This window comes from Pyxicephalus adspersus, chromosome 1 (genome assembly GCF_032062135.1).
Source record: "Pyxicephalus adspersus chromosome 1, UCB_Pads_2.0, whole genome shotgun sequence".
NCBI classification, from domain to species: Eukaryota; Metazoa; Chordata; class Amphibia; order Anura; family Pyxicephalidae; genus Pyxicephalus; species Pyxicephalus adspersus.
This window is the reverse complement of record NC_092858.1, coordinates 28736382-28744578: the sequence shown is the minus strand read 5'-3', so window position 1 is coordinate 28744578 and position 8197 is coordinate 28736382.

The following is an 8197-nucleotide window of genomic DNA, read 5'->3' as shown; positions in this document are numbered from 1 at the left end:
CGGTAGAGTTTATTTTGAAAGGCAGGGCTCCGTGATCTACTTGCGTTGCCTTTGCGATCTACCTGTTGGGCACTCCTGGTTTAGATAAACCAATAAAGTGGACAGTTTTAAAAACATCCCAGAAATCCAAGTGACAGAATAGAACACATTTGTTTCACTTTGTGTTTGGCAATTGTTTGAAAAATACAGGATCTCCTGTAGAAGTGATCTGGCTATCTTTAAAGTATAAAGAAATTTACCAATATTGTAATATAGACAAAATAGACATATACTAATATCCATATTTATTAAAAAAAAACCCTAGCGTTCTAATTCTAATAATCAAAAAAAACTAATTGATCAAAAAATGTCAAAAGGTCAGGGATAATGGTGGGCAAAATGTAAATCAGGTCACTGGGCAATGATGTTTGGTGCACTAAAATATGTACTTATATTTTTATTATATGTTGTGTGGTTTTTTTTACTGTAATAACCATTTAAAAGCAGATTACATTGTAATCCGGCCACACCCCCCAAATACATCACAACTCACATCAACTGGAAGATGTCACATCCTCCCGGGTGATGTGAGTGGGGATGTCCCGCCCGCCTCTCCCCGGCATCCACCGACACTGCTGCTCGCATCAGCGAGGAGATGCAAAGAACAATGCAGGACTTCTGCATTGTGCATCGCATCTTCCGGGTGATGCGAGCAGCAATAGTAAATTCCAGGGGTGGTGCCAGCGGTGATTTCCCGCTGGCACCACCCCCATAATTTACTATTGCTGCTTGCATCTGCAGTTAGATGTGATGCACAATGCAGAAGTCCTGCATTGTGTTTCGCATCTCACTGCTGATGCGAAATTTAACAGTAGATTACTCGGTAATCTGCTTTTAAATTTCCCGCCCGGCCACGCCCCCTAATTCAGAAACGTCCCGGCATCACAGCAGGACTGTTAGATCGCCACTGGAGCGCGGAGCAAAGGTAAGGGGTTTAAACCTACCCCGAGTGTGACTCGGGATTACCGCTTTTTGCAAGTGAAATCCACCCCGAGTCACACTCAGGATTACCGCTAGGGGGGTTAAACCAAACAGAATGTAAAGACGCCCAACCATTATTTTTAACAAAGAAGAAAAATCATTTAGTCCTTTGCAGGTTATAAAACTACTGAAATCTAAAAGAACACACAACAGATTCCATCCTATCATTACTTAACAAAAAAAGAAGTAAAAATGCATAAGCCATGTGGGCTATGGACCAGATGGGTTTTTTATAATGTCCTTAAACTTTAGAATCGAAAGAGGGTGTACTTTATTTTTCTCATGACTGCAGCACGTCTAACCTTATCTGCTGATTAGAAGTGAAGAAAAATGCAACACTGCCATGTATATATAGCCTAAAATGAATACACAGTAATGTTTCCATTTAATTCAGTAGAATGTAATTTAAGCTGCTTAATACTACATTTGCATATTTACCATATATTTCCTACTTGTTCTTAGTCTGCATTCAGGGCCACATTTTCACCTAACAAATATAGGTGACAGCCTAAGGTTGGAATGCAGCCTGGGGTGGCACACAGCCACACACATCATTTTGCTGATGGTAACACACTGTATTGTTTGCATAATAAAAAGGTTCAGGACTGATTATCTACCTACCAGAACAGATTGTACATGTTTTAATGGGTTAGTGTATTTACAGTTCACCCACTCTGGCTATGTAAACCTAGAAGCAATTTGCCTGTTTACAGTTGGGGGTGAATAGTGCTGCATTACAAGTTAATCATAGGAAAAGAAGATTAATAGTTGTTATGGAAGCCAACATGCAGCAGGGAAAAAGCACTTTGTGTTTTCCATTAACAATAGCTTGTTTTTAGGTATAGAGGTTACAGAATATGTGCAACCCCTTTAATAATGGTAAATTCAATGTTATCACACTAGCCCTTTCTTCAGCTAAGTTTTTTTTTTAGATTACTGCTCTTTGCACAGCTCCTGGCTTGTTGAATATTATAAAATGGTATACGATAAGGCTTTTGTATACACATTGCACCTAATGTACAAGCACCTACCCAGATTTCCTTTTGCTGAGAGTCAATAAACAATAAATGCGTGGCGGTGAGATACAGCGTCCCAGAAGAAGATTTGTTGCTAGGGCTGAAGCGATCCAATAACTTCACCTGCTCCACCTATAAAACAAAGCAAACAAAGGTTCAGGTAAACACAATATCAAGGTTCTATATTCAAGGTGTGAAGCAAGGACACCATGTAAGTCCTTGATAGAAGCAAACCGGAATACAGGAAGAAACATATCTGCAGCAGAATATAAAGGTCTTGTAGGCATAGTTGGCATGATCTGTGCCGGTAAATAGACATACATATAGGAAATCAGAGCACTAAAATAATTATATAACTGTAATACACAAGACAACAAATATTAAGGAATATCATGTGCTGCTTAGCCACAGAATACATGGAAAAGAACAAGCCAGCCCCCAATATAGAGATCTTTTTTTTACAGTTCTGTTTTTTCAGTATTATATTAACAGAATCTTTTATAACATTGATACAGAACTAGCTAGATGTAATCACATACTGCAGCTCTATCATACATAAAACAAAAAAGTCAGTGTTTAATTCCTACAAACTACAGAAAACTTCCATCATAAGAAATAACATAACAGATATATTTTTTATTGAAGGAAAGGGCTGATATAATCTAGATTATAAATACCATAAAAGACTAAAGAACAAATATTCCTTTATGTATCAGGACCTGTAACTTCTTCATCCTCTTCTGTTTCCTTTTTGGGTTCCCTCACCCACTAACAATTCCTGTGTAAACTCTTTAGATTTACTTTAATTTTTGTTGCAATGAATGTAAAGAAAACTTTGCACTTCATTACCTACACAAATTGAAGAATAAATATTAGCAGAATAGTATTTTGATTAATTGTGTTTAACAGAAAATAGACAAATCAATTGCAGCCTATAAATTGAAAATATCTGTTTTTTCAGAAGTCCACAAAGTTATAAATAACATTAGTTACTGCATGGAAGAACACATTTTGGTTACATCAATTGTAACGAAAACCTGACTTTCTTTTAACATGCTTGAAAACACACGGGTTCAATTACATCCCAACATTCCTCTGAACCTGTTTGGTTTTTCATGTTAACCATACAACGGGTGGACGGCTGTCTTTTCAACACCCTGTGCTGGTTCAGCAACTGAAGATGTGGATGTGCAGTAAAAATCTCAAAATAGGGAGAAAATAATGGCACCCTTGACTTTCACTTTCACTCATTATTATTATTAACCAGTATTTATATAGCCCCAACATATTACTCAGCGTTGTACAAAGTCCATAGTCATGTCACTAGATGTCCCTCAAAGGCTCACAATATAATGTCCGTACCATAGTCATATGTCATTATTACTAATGGTCTAAGGTAAATTTTTAGAGGGAAGCCAATTAACATAACTGCATGTTTTTGGAAAAAAGGGTTGTCCAGGGGGTAAATTAACATATAAATGCCATCAAACTTGGCATAAACTTTGAGTAGACAGGTTTCATTCCCAATGCTGTCTATGGTTATAGTTATAGACCATGGACAGCAGAGGTATTGCCATAACTTGTTCTTTTTATACGGCATTTATTGGCATTACCAGCCCCTATCTGTCAATGTAATAATACATCAGTAGGACACAGGCAGCGATGGACTTTCCGTTGAAGTGAATGGAGATGATGGATGTGCAGATACTTTTCTGAAGTTTATAGATATCTGGTCAGACTTCACAGGGATACATTTCTGAGCAACAAGTGTATAGGGAAGTACAGTCATTTGTTGTGTGTTGTTCTAACATTTTAGTTATAGTGACACCAACAATCTTTTGGCTATCTGTAAGGGTGACATTCTTCCCACTGGTCAGCAACGTAGGAGCCATTCATTCTATTGACCACCACACTAATGTACTGTGATCTGTGGATATAGTATACAGCAGGGCTTCCCTAAAGACCTGAAAGTTATTTCAAGGCTTCCCCTATGGTACAAAAGGTTGAGAAACACTGATTTAAGTACCAATATCATGTGATATTGGTACTTGGATGCACCGGAGGTTATTTGGGGGATTCAAAGCAAACAGGGTTATTACCAATGCACTGTGACGTCTGTGTATAAATTAATTTATTGTGTGTGAATTAAGATGAGCAAATTAACTAAAGGAAAAAAAAGAGACGGGTAATGAACATGTATTATGAATGATTGTATGCTACACATGAGCTTTTGGTTACAGTTCCAATAGAAGCACAGCCCGCTGTATACATTAGTAACCATCAAGAAAGTTGATATGTACTATACACACCTGAATTGTTTATAAATAAACCTCTTTATGTAATTGTGAGAGACATAAGCCCCCCATTTCTTAAAATCTTTTTCTTAGAGACAATCTAGACAATCGTGCTAGGTTACTTTCCAACATTCAAACTAAATGATTCAAGAGGAAACGTCTGCTCTGTGTTGCCATGGCACAAGTAACCACTGTCTTACTTAACTGTAAAAGTTACTGCTTACAGCAGAAAACTCGATCAGCAACGTCAGCAAAACCTAAGTGAATCAGTTTTTACTGCACATTATAAAGTTTCACACCGATCACCTTATTTCTCTTACATAGAATGTATAAAAATACAATATTTCTGACTTCAAGAAGATGCAACTTTTCAGATTAGAAGTGTTTCTTATAAACTATACATTATTTCTCTTGGCGTGATGCAATGCTTGGCGTCGCCTCTCCTAGTCAATGTTTGAGGAACTTGGCCAGCGTTTTTAACCACCAAATTACATCATTTAGCATCCGCTGGAACATTCCAGTTACCATATTACTTTTTGTGCATCTGGCTTCTCTGATAACCAAGTTGAACATTGGTATCCTCACTTTCTCAATGCTCTGCTTCCATCCATCTGCAGCATCGGGTGACTGTTTCTGGAAAGCCAATATATGGCTCCTCTCTCCCTCATCCCCTATGTACTAGAGCAGGGTTTGTCAACCAACGTTCCTCCAGCGTTTGCTAGGGGTTCCTTGAGCAATTTGTACCTCTCAGTTCAGTTACCACCGATACCAATGATCCGTTTGGCTATCTGTAAAGGTGACTTATTGGCCAAGAATAAAAAGGTTTGATGGATCACCCAGCTTCACTGATGTGGATCCTCTCCAGGCTCAGAGAGCTTTAATAAATCAGGCCCAATGCCTTTATCTCTAGCTTTTTTCCCTAAAAAGATGGAATATTTATTTAGAAAAAGTTAAGGATCTACTCCCTGAACATGGCAGCTCAGAGATGAGACAACCTTGCAATTCCCTTGCCTGCACCCTTCTTGGCTATATTCACAAATGTAGTATTAATAAGCAGTATTTATATAGCACCAACATATTAGGCAGCTCTGTACATTAAATAGGGGTTGCAAACTTGCAAATGACAGACAGTGACAAAGGAGGGGGAGAGAATTCTTCCCAGGTCTTACACTCTAGAAGATTATCGAGGACAGGGGTGTCAAACTCTGGCCCCGGGGGTCAAATCGGCCCCCAACATCCTTTTTTTTGGCCCCCAAAGGAATCCTAAATATGAACTGCAGCTGGCCCTCTGCTGCATTGAAATAGCGCCACTACTACAATTCCCGGCATCACTCTTGTCTATAGACCAGCGGGCTCTCTGCCTATGTGTGGTCCCATATTGGGACTGTTTAACCGTAATGCCGGGAATTTGTGTAGCTGTGCTATTTCAATGAAGAGGGATTTCCAGACCCCCATTTCCAGCACTCCCCCTCAGCTGTACTTTTCCCTGCTACTCCAAGGCATGGACTTGAATGGTGGGATTTTCATAAAAGAAAATTGTTATTATTGTTAGCCTGTGCTAAAAAGTTACAGTTCAAACCTAACTCAGAAGGCTACAAATGGAGAAAGAGGCATAAGATTTTTTTCTTAAATAAAATAAAAAAAAAATTCTTATGTCTCTTTCTCTATTTTAAGCTTGTTCCAGATTGAATGTAAAGCAAAACCTCTTTGCTTCCGTATGAGGTTTTATATCTAATGAGAAGGAAAAGTTTCCTCATTTTTTTCAATAAATGTCAAGGTTGGCCCGCGACTTTGTCTAAGTTAATAGTTTTGGCCCTCTGTGTATTTGAGTTTCACACCCTGATTTAGGAGATCTACAATGTATAACACAAATCCATCCCTTGCTGTTGCCTTTTACAATGTTGTCCTCTGATCAGGGATAATCTTGTAATGGTAGAAAATAATAGAGTTTCTGTATATTTTTACATGCCGGAGATTTAGTTTGTGCACAATTCCGAAGTTATCAAGGGTGTTACCGCTTTTCAGATGAGAAGTCTCTGCAGCTCAGATAACATGGTAGGGTAATCTAGTTTCGTTCAATCCCATGGCTGATCTTTATAGACACAAAGGAACATGGATGGAGTGAAGGGTGCTAAATCCTGATTGTAAAGATGCATGATCACAGAACACAGGGCTCGGCATGCTTGTTATCCGGTGGGTGAAGTTGGCACGGTGTGTTCTGTACATGTGTTTCTATTTACATATTTCTAACAATAAGCACAGCTGCTATTGGTCAGGATGTCTGCTGGAAGAGCCGGGTTGCTTCCTTTGTTGTAAGAGGTCAAGGAACTCTTTGCTGGCAGGCAGTAAATGACACCGGACTAACTGGCACCCAGGGAATACGTTTTAAAGTAAAGGGCTGCAAATAATCCTGGAACACTGTGAACCAGCTATAGAACTATATATGGCTCATCATTTTCCTTACCTGTCATTGTACCTGTGAAGGATAAAATTACTTTATATAGGACTATGGTAGAAAATTAGATTGTAAGCTCTTCTGAGAGACAGTTAGCAGAATGGCTATGGAATATGTAAAGCTCTGCATATTATGTTGGAGCTAGAAAAATACATAATATTAATAATTTGTAATTCAATGCCACCAGAGCACTGCAGCTTAACGCTTGAATGGTGAGCGGGTGTACACAAGGTGACCGGTGGTTGGTTGATGAGTGAGAGGGGCAAAGTAAAGGAAACAAAAATCAATGAGGAGAGTCTTTCTGCTAATAGTCAGGGATTTACCATTAGGCATCATTCTAGCCTATAGGTAGACGAGACAGGTGCAAGTGTACGGCTGCATTTCTGTCTATTATAGGATCTGTGTCAATATCAAAATCCCCTACCATTTTTAATCCCAGTATTAAACACAGGGATGTTTAGTTAGTCACTACATGGTTTCATGGTGAATTTTACACATTCACCATCTTAGCATACCTATACCTACAGCATGCCCAAATGTCTAATACAGGTTCACCTCCACCCAGTGTTAACCTGCTTCTTGGATTTATACATCATGTATACTCTCTGCTTTCTTCTGGCTGCCATACAAAATGGGTTGCACCATGCTTGCCAAATTGTGTTTCCAGCTTACAGCTGCCCCCACTCCCCTAATTCACCTTTTCTCCAGCACTAGATAGTCCTTGTGATCATCTATGATGTCCCCTGCTTCATTATACTGTGACCAACATCCTCCCTTTCCTTCCCCAACATATACAGTAGTGAGGTATCCATGACACCCTGTACTCACAGGATGTATTCTGGGTTCACCGGGAGTCATTCAACTCAGAAGACTGCAGACATCTAGTGGTAGGAAGCTACTACTGCAAGTGTATGTATTGTTTTTAGGATATATAAATCCTGAAGTGGGGTTTCAAAAATGACTTCAAGGAAACTTTTTTAAAAAGAGTTATTGAAATGTGTTAATAACACTTATCATGGCGCAGCCATAGTGAAGCTTTAAGTGCCTGTTATTTTTTAAATATAATTAAATGCTACAAATAATCATAGCTCTGAGTCTCTGACTGTATTAAAGAGTAAGGATCAGCACAAGAGCCAGACACATAGTTTTTAAGAGAGAATAAAAGGCATGTATAAATATTCAATTTTAAATTGATTGTTTTCTTTTCAATACTATAATTGTATCAGACAATAACAGTATTAGACAGAGGGACACTGCCATCTTTTTTTCTTTTTTTTGAAGCCCACATAACATCACACAACCATCGATGGTTGTTGAATGTAATATGTATATTCCTAATAAAATCCATACAATTGTTAATATACAGATTGCAGATGGGATGTAGTTACAGAGTCAGTAAACATGATGAGCAA